Consider the following 8328-nt stretch of genomic DNA (forward strand, 5'->3'; position numbering starts at 1 on the left):
AACATCTGAGAGCACCACGAAACCCTATTTCCACCGCCGCAACCTTCTGTACCCATGAGATCCCATCTTGGGGCCTTTTCCGGTGCTCCGCCGGAGGGGGAATCGATCACGGAGGGCTTCTACATCAACACCATAGCCTCTTCGATGATGTGTGAGTAGTTTACCACAGACCTTCGGGTCCATAGTTATTAGCTAGATGGCTTCTTCTCTCTCTTTGGATCTCAATACGAAGTTCTCCTCGATCTTCTTGGAGATCGATGCGATGTAATTCTTTTTGCGATGTGTTTGTCGAGATCCGATGAATTGTGGGTTTATGATCAAGATTATCTATGAACAATATTTGAATCTTCTCTGAATTCTTTTATGTATGATTTGTTATCTTTGCAAGTCTCTTCGAATTATCAGTTTGGTTTGGCCTACTAGATTGATCTTTCTTGCAATGGGAGAAGTGCTTAGCTTTGTGTTCAATCTTGCGGTGTCCTTTCCCAGTGACAGTAGGGGAAGCAAGGCACGCATTGTATTGTTGCCATCGAGGATAAAAAGATGGGGTTTATATCATATTGCTTGAGTTTATCCCTCTACATCATGTCATCTTGCCTAATGCGTTACTCTGTTCTTATGAACTTAATACTCTAGATGCATGCTAGATAGTGGTTGATGTGTGGAGTAATAGTAGTAGATGCAGAATCGTTTCGGTCTACTTGTCGCGGACGTGATGCCTATATACATGATCATGCCTAGATATTCTCATAACTATGCACTTTTCTATCAATTGCTCGACAATAGTTTGTTCATCCACCGTAATACTTATGCTATCTTGAGAGAAGCCACTAGTGAAACCTATGGCCCCCGGGTCTATTTTCCATCATATAAGTTTCCAATCTATTTTACTTTGCAATCTTTACTTTCAATCTATATCATAAAAAATACCAAAAATATTTATCTTATTATCTCTATCAGATCTCACTTTTGCAAGTGGCCGTGAAGGGATTGACAACCCCTTTATCATGTTGGTTGCGAGGTTCTTATCTGTTTGTGTAGGTACGAGGCGACTTGCGTGTAGTCTCCTACTGGATTCCTTGGTTCTCAAAACTGAGGGAAATACTTACGCTACTTTGCTGCATCACCCTTTCCTCTTCAAGGGAAAACCAACGCAGTGCTCAAGAGGTAGCAAGAAGGATTTCTGGCGCCGTTGCCGGGGAGATCTACGCCAAGTCAAGTCAAGTCAAGACATACCAAGTACCCATCACAAACTCTTATCCCTCGCATTACATTATTCGCCATTTGCCTCTCGTTTTCCTCTCCCCCACTTCACCCTTGACGTTTTATTCGCCCTCTTTTTTCGTTCACCTCTTTTTCGCTTGCTTCTTGTGTCGCCGTGTGCCGTCATGGCTAGTCCTTCTATCATTGTTAGTACTCCCGATCATGAAGTTCTTAATTTTAAACAAAGGGAGGGATAAAATCTAAAAGATGCTTGCATAGAATTTGCAATGCTCAGAATAGATCTACTAGGAAGCAATCTACTTCCGTTCTTCTTCGCAATTTTTATGTAGGCATCACTCCTTGGAACAGATATATTCTTGATACCATTACCGGAGGGAATTTCTTGGGTAGCCATACTTTTGATTCTTATAATGCTATGATAGATTTGCTTGGCCCACCACCTCTTTTGGTTAATGGAATTATTTTAACTTTGGAACATGTGATGCAAAGGCTTGAAATTATTGAAAATAAAGTTGCCACTGTAGAGTTGATTGAAAATTTGGATAAAAAGATCCACAACCAAATTACCCAATATGGATCTAAGGTAGGAGTTACTCTGAATTTTTTTAAAGAAAGGAACCTATAGTTAACGAAAGAATAGATCAAGATTCCACAAGAATTGGTAAACTTGAGGATATTGTTACCAACTTAGGGTCTGTCTTTTCATCCGTGAAAAATACTCCAAATCCTCCTACTACTAAAGTTGCCAAATTAATGTATGTTCCTAAAAATAAGGGTGAATCTTCTAGTAAGGAAATTGCGGATCTCAAATCAATAAGTGTTCACCCCAAATTTTTCGCTATCATTAAGGAACCTTTTGCTACAAATGACTTTCTTTATTTCTTGCCTAGGAGTTTGATCATTAATAAAAAGAAGGAAACTCCTAAGGGTTATATTCTATCTTTGCCTTTATGCCTAGCTAGGGGCGTTAAACGATAGCGCTTGTTGGGAGGCAACCCAATTTTATTTTTGTTTCTTGCTTTTTGGTTCTGTTTAGTAATAAATAATTCATCTAGCCTATGTTTAGATGTGGTTTTATGTTTTTAATTAGTGTTTGTGCCAAGTAGAACCTTTGGGAAGACTTGGGTGAAGTCTTTATGATCTTGCTGTAAAAAACAGAAACTTTAGCGCTCACGAGATTAGCTGCCATTTTTTACTGGAGAATGATTTTAGGTTGATTATTTTTGAATATGATTAATAAAAAAATTCCTCACGTCCACCAATTTATTTCAGAATTTTTGGAGTTCAAGAAGTATATGTTTGATACAGATTACTACAGACTGTTCTGTTTTTGACAGATTCTGTTTTTCGTGTGTTGTTTGCTTATTTTGATGAATCTGTGGCTAGTATCGGAGGTTATGAACCATAGAGAAGTTGAAATACAGTAGGTTTAACACCAATATAAATAAAGAATGAGTTCATTACAGTACCTTGAAGTGGTGGTTTGTTTTCTTTCGCTAACGGAGCTCATGAGATTTTCTGTTGAGTTTTGTGTTGTGAAGTTTTCAAGTTTTGGGTAAAGATTTTATGGATTATGGAATAAGGAGTGGCAAGAGCCTAAGCTTGGGGATTCCCAAGGCACCCCAAGGTAAAATTTAAGGACAACCAAAAGCCTAAGATTGGGGATGCCCCGGAAGGTATCCCCTCTTTCGTCTTCGTCCATCGGTAACTTTACTTGATGCTATATTTTTATTCACCATATGATATGTGTTTTGCTTGGAGCGTCTTGTATGATTTGAGTCTTTGCTTTTTCGTTTACCACAATCATCCTTGTTGTACACACCTTTTGGGAGAGACACACATGAATCGGAATTTATTAGAATACTCTGTGCTTCACTTATATCTTTTAAGCTAGATAATTTTGCTCTAGTGCTTCACTTATATCTTGTAGAGCATGGTGGTGGTTTTATTTTATAGAAATAATTGATCTCTCATGCTTCACTTATATTATTTTTAGAGTCCTTTAGAACATCATGGTAATTTGCTTTGGCTATAAAATTAGTCCTAATATGATAGGCATCCAAGATTGGTATAATAAAAACTTTCATAAAAAGTGCATTGAATGCTATGAGAAGTTTGATACTTGATGATTGTTTTGAGATATGAAGATGGTAATATTAGAGTCATTCTAATTGAGTAGTTGTGAATTTGAGAAATACTTTTGTTGAAGTTTGCAAGTCCCGTAGCATGCACGTATGGTAACCATTGTGTAACAAATTTGAAACATGAGGTGTTCTTTGATTGTCATCCTTATGAGTGGCGGTCGGGGACGAGCGATGGTCTTTTCCTACCAATCTATCCCCCTAGGAGCATGCGTGTAATGCTTGGTTTTTGAGGACTTGTAGATTTTTGCAATAAGCATGTGAGTTCTTTATGACTAATGTTGAGTCCATGGATTATACGCACTCTCACATTTCCATCATTGCTAGCCTCTTCGGTACCGTGCATTGCCCTTTCTCACCTTGAGAGTTGGTGCAAACTTCGCCGGCGCATCCAAATACCGTGATATGATACACTCTATCACACATAAACCTCCTTATATCTTCCTCAAAACAGCCACCATACCTACCTACTATGGCATTTCCATAGCCATTCCAAGATATATTGCCATGCAACTTTCCACCGTTTCATTTATTATGACACGCTTCATCATTGTCATATTGCCTTGCATAATCATGTAGTTGACATCGTATTTGTGGCAAAGCTACCATGCATAATTTATCATACATGTCACTCTTGATTCATTGCCCATCCCGGTACACCGTTGGAGGCATTCATATAGAGCCATATTTTGTTCTAGTATCGAGTTGTAATCATTGATTTGTAAATAAATAGAAGTGTGATAATCATCATTAATAGAGCATTGTCCCAAACAAAAAAAAGAAGAAGAAAGGCCAAATAAAAAAAAGAGGCCAAAAAAAAGAAATAAAAAGGGACAATGCTACTATCCTTTCTCCACACTTGTGCTTCAAAGTAGCACCATGATCTTTATGATAGAGAGTCTCTTGTTTTGTCACTTTCATATACTAGTGGGAATTTTTCATTATAGAACTTGGCTTGTATATTCCAACAATGGGCTTCCTCAAATGCCCTAGGTCTTCGTGAGCAAGCAAGTTGGATGCACACCCACTTAGTTTCTTTTGCTGAGCTTTCATACATTTATAGCTCTAGTGCAGCCGTTGCATGGCAATACCTACTCCTTGCATTGACATCAATTGATGGGCATCTCCCTAGCCCGTTGATTAGCCGCGTCAATGTGAGACTTTCTCCTTTTTGTCTTCTCCACATAACCCCCATCATTATACTCTATTCCACCCATAGTGCTATGTCCATGGCTCACGCTCATGTACTGCGTGAAAGTTGAAAAAGGTTTGAGATTACTAAAGTATGAAACAATTGCTTGGCTTGTCATCGGGGCTGTGCATAATGAGAGCATTTTGTGTGACGAAAATGAAGCATGGCCAAACTATATGATTTTGTAGGGATGAGCTTTCTTCGGCTATGTTATTTTGAGAAGACATAATTGCTTAGTTAGTATGCTTGAAGTATTATTATTTTTATGTCAATATTAAACTTTTGTCTTGAATCTTATGGATCTGAACATTCATGCCACAATAAAGAAAATTACGTTGAAAAATATGCTAGGTAGCATTCCACATAAAAAATTCTGTTTTTATCATTTACCTACTCGAGGACGAGCAGGAATTAAGCTTGGGGATGCTTGATACGTCTCCAACGTATCTATAATTTTTTATTGTTCCATGCTATTATATTATCCATCTAGATGTTTTACATGCATTTATATGCTATTTTATATTATTTTTGATACTAACCTACTAACCAAAGGCCTAGTGCAAATTGCTGTTTTTTTGCCTATTTCAGTGTTTCGCAGAAAAGGAATATCAAATGGAATCCAAACGGAATGAAACCTTTGGGAGAGTGATTTCTGGAACAAACGCAATCCAAGAGACTTGGAGTGGACGACAAGAAAGAAACAAGGAGGCCATGAGGCAGGGAGGCGCGCCCAGGAGGTAGGCACGCCCCCCACCCTCGTGGGCCCCTCATGGCTCCCTTGACCGACTTCTTTCGCCTATATATACTCATATACCTCGAAAACATCCGAGAGCACCACGAAACCCTATTTCCACCGCCGCAACCTTCTGTACCCGTGAGATCACATCTTCTCTCTCTTTGGATCTCAATACAAAGTTCTCCTCGATCTTCTTGGAGATCTATTCAATGTAATTCTTTTTGCGGTGTGTTTGTCGAGATCCGATGAATTGTGGGTTTATGATCAAGATTATCTATGAACAATATTTGAATCTTCTCTGAATTCTTTTATGTATGATTTGTTATCTTTGCAAGTCTCTTCGAATTATCAGTTTGGTTTGGCCCACTAGATTGATCTTACTTGCAATGGGAGAAGTGCTTAGCTTTGGGTTCAATCTTGCAGTGTCCTTTCCCAGTGACAGCAGGGGCAGCAAGGCACGCATTGTATTGTTGCCATCGAGGATAAAAAGATGGGGTTTATATCATATTGCTTGAGTTTATCCCTCTACATCATGTCATCTTGCCTAATGCGTTACTCTGTTCTTATGAACTTAATACTCTAGATGCATGCTGGATAGCGGTCGATGTGTGGAGTAATAGTAGTAGATGCAGAATTGTTTCGGTCTACTTGTCGCGGACGTGATGCCTATATACATGATCATGCCTATATATTCTCATAACTATGCACTTTTCTATCAATTTCTCGACAGTAATTTGTTCACCCACCTCTTGAGAGAAGCCACTAGTGAAACCTATGGCCCCCGGGTCTATTTTCCATCATATAAGTTTCCAATCTATTTTACTTTGCAATCTTTACTTTCAATCTATATCATAAAAAATACCAAAAATATTTATCTTATTATCTCTACCAGATCTCACTTTTGCAAGTGGTCGTGAAGGGATTGACAACCCCTTTATCGCGTTGGTTGCAAGGGTTCTTATCTGTTTGTGTAGGTACGAGGCGACTTGAGTGTAGTCTCCTACTGGATTGATACCTTGGTTCTCAAAACTGAGGGAAATACTTACGCTACTTTGCTGCATCACCCTTTCCTCTTCAAGGGAAAACCAATGCAGTGCTAAAGAGGTAGCACCCCCCTGACGTGAGACCTACGCTAAAAATTCCAATAAATACAGAAACCTCCAGAAAATAACCTAGATCGGGAGTTCCGCCGCCGCAAGCCTCTGTAGCCACCAAAAACTAATCGGGACCCTGTTCCGGCACCCTGCCAGAGGGGGGATCCCTCACCGGTGGCCATCTTCATCATCCCGGCGCTCTCCATGACGAGGAGGGAGTAGTTCACCCTCGGGGCTGAGGGTATGTACCAGTAGCTATGTGTTTGATCTCTCTCCCTCTCTCTCGTGTTCTTGATTTGGCACGATCTTGATGTACCATGAGCTTTGCTATTTTAGTTGGATCTTATGATGTTTCTCCCCCTCTACTCTCTTGTAATGGATTGAGTTTTCCCTTCGAAGTTATCTTATCGGATTGAGTCCTTAAGGATTTGAGAACACTTGATGTATGTCTTGCATGTGCTTACCCATGGTGACAATGGGGTATTCTATTGATTCACTTGATGTATGTTTCGATGATCAACTTGCGGGTTCCGTGATCTTGGGAATCTATGCATAGGGGTTGGCACATGTTTTCTTCTTGACTCTCTGGTAGAAACTTTGGGGCACTCTTTGAAGTACTTTGTGTTGGTTGAATAGATGAATCTGAGATTGTATGATGCATATCGTATAATCATACCCACGGATACTTGAGGTGACATTGGAGTATCTAGGTGACATTAGGGTTTTGGTTGATTTGTGTCTTAAGGTGTTATTCTAGTATGAACTCTAGGATAGATCGAACGGAAAGAATAGCTTCGTGTTATTTTACTACTGACTCTTGAATAGATTGATCAGAAAGGATAACTTTGAGGTGGTCTCGTACCCTACAATAATCTCTTCGTTTGTTCTCCGCATTTATTGACTTTGGAGTGACTCTTTGTTGCATGTTGAGGGATAGTTATATGATCCAATTATGTTATTATTGTTGAGAGAACTTGCACTAGTGAAAGTATGAACCTTAGGCCTTATTTCCTAGCATTGTAATACCATTTGTGCTCACTTTTATCATTAGTTACCTTGTTGTTTTTATATTTGCATTTTATAAAAATCTATATCTACCATCCATATTGCACTTGTATCACCATCTCTTCGCCGAACTAGTGCACCTATACAATTTACCATTGTATTGGGTGTGTTGGGGACACAAGAGACTCTTTGTTATTTGGTTGCAGGGTTGTTTGAGAGAGACCATCTTCATCCTACGCCTCCCACGGATTGATAAAACTTAGGTCATCCACTTGAGGGAAATTTGCTACTTTCCTACAAACCTCTGCACTTGGAGGCCCAACAGCGACTACAAGAAGAAGGTTGTGTAGTAGACATGAGTGCTTCACTTATATCTTTTTGGAGTAGCTTGTCATTTGCTCTAGTGCTTCACTTATATCTTTTTGAGCATGGTGTGCTTTAATATTTTTGTAGAAATTCTCTCTTGCTTCACTTAAATTAATTTGAGAGAAAGAAATATTATGCTCATGATCTTTACTTATATTTGTTTGATATTATCAAAAGCAACACATGAAAATTAGTTCCAAAGTGATAGATATCCAAGAAGGATATAATAAAAACTTTCATGAAGATCATTGGAAAAAATAAAGCTGATTCCTTGTAATAGTTTTGAGATATGATCATGTGATATGTGAGTCATGTTGATGAGTAATTATGCTTTAGTAAGAATATTGATGTTAATGTTTGTGATTCCCTATGCAAGCACAAAAGTCAATAGTTATGTAATGAAATTACATCCTACTTGTGGTTCATTATTCGGTGTTAATTATGCTCAATGTTCGCTTATGGAATTATTCGTTTCTTGGTTGGTCGCTTCTCAATCTTTTGCTAGCCTTCATTTTGCACTAAGTATGATCACTACTTGTGCATCCAGAATCCTTTAAACCAGTTTTGCCA

Source organism: Triticum aestivum, chromosome 1D (assembly GCF_018294505.1).
Source record: "Triticum aestivum cultivar Chinese Spring chromosome 1D, IWGSC CS RefSeq v2.1, whole genome shotgun sequence".
NCBI lineage: Eukaryota > Viridiplantae > Streptophyta > Magnoliopsida > Poales > Poaceae > Triticum > Triticum aestivum.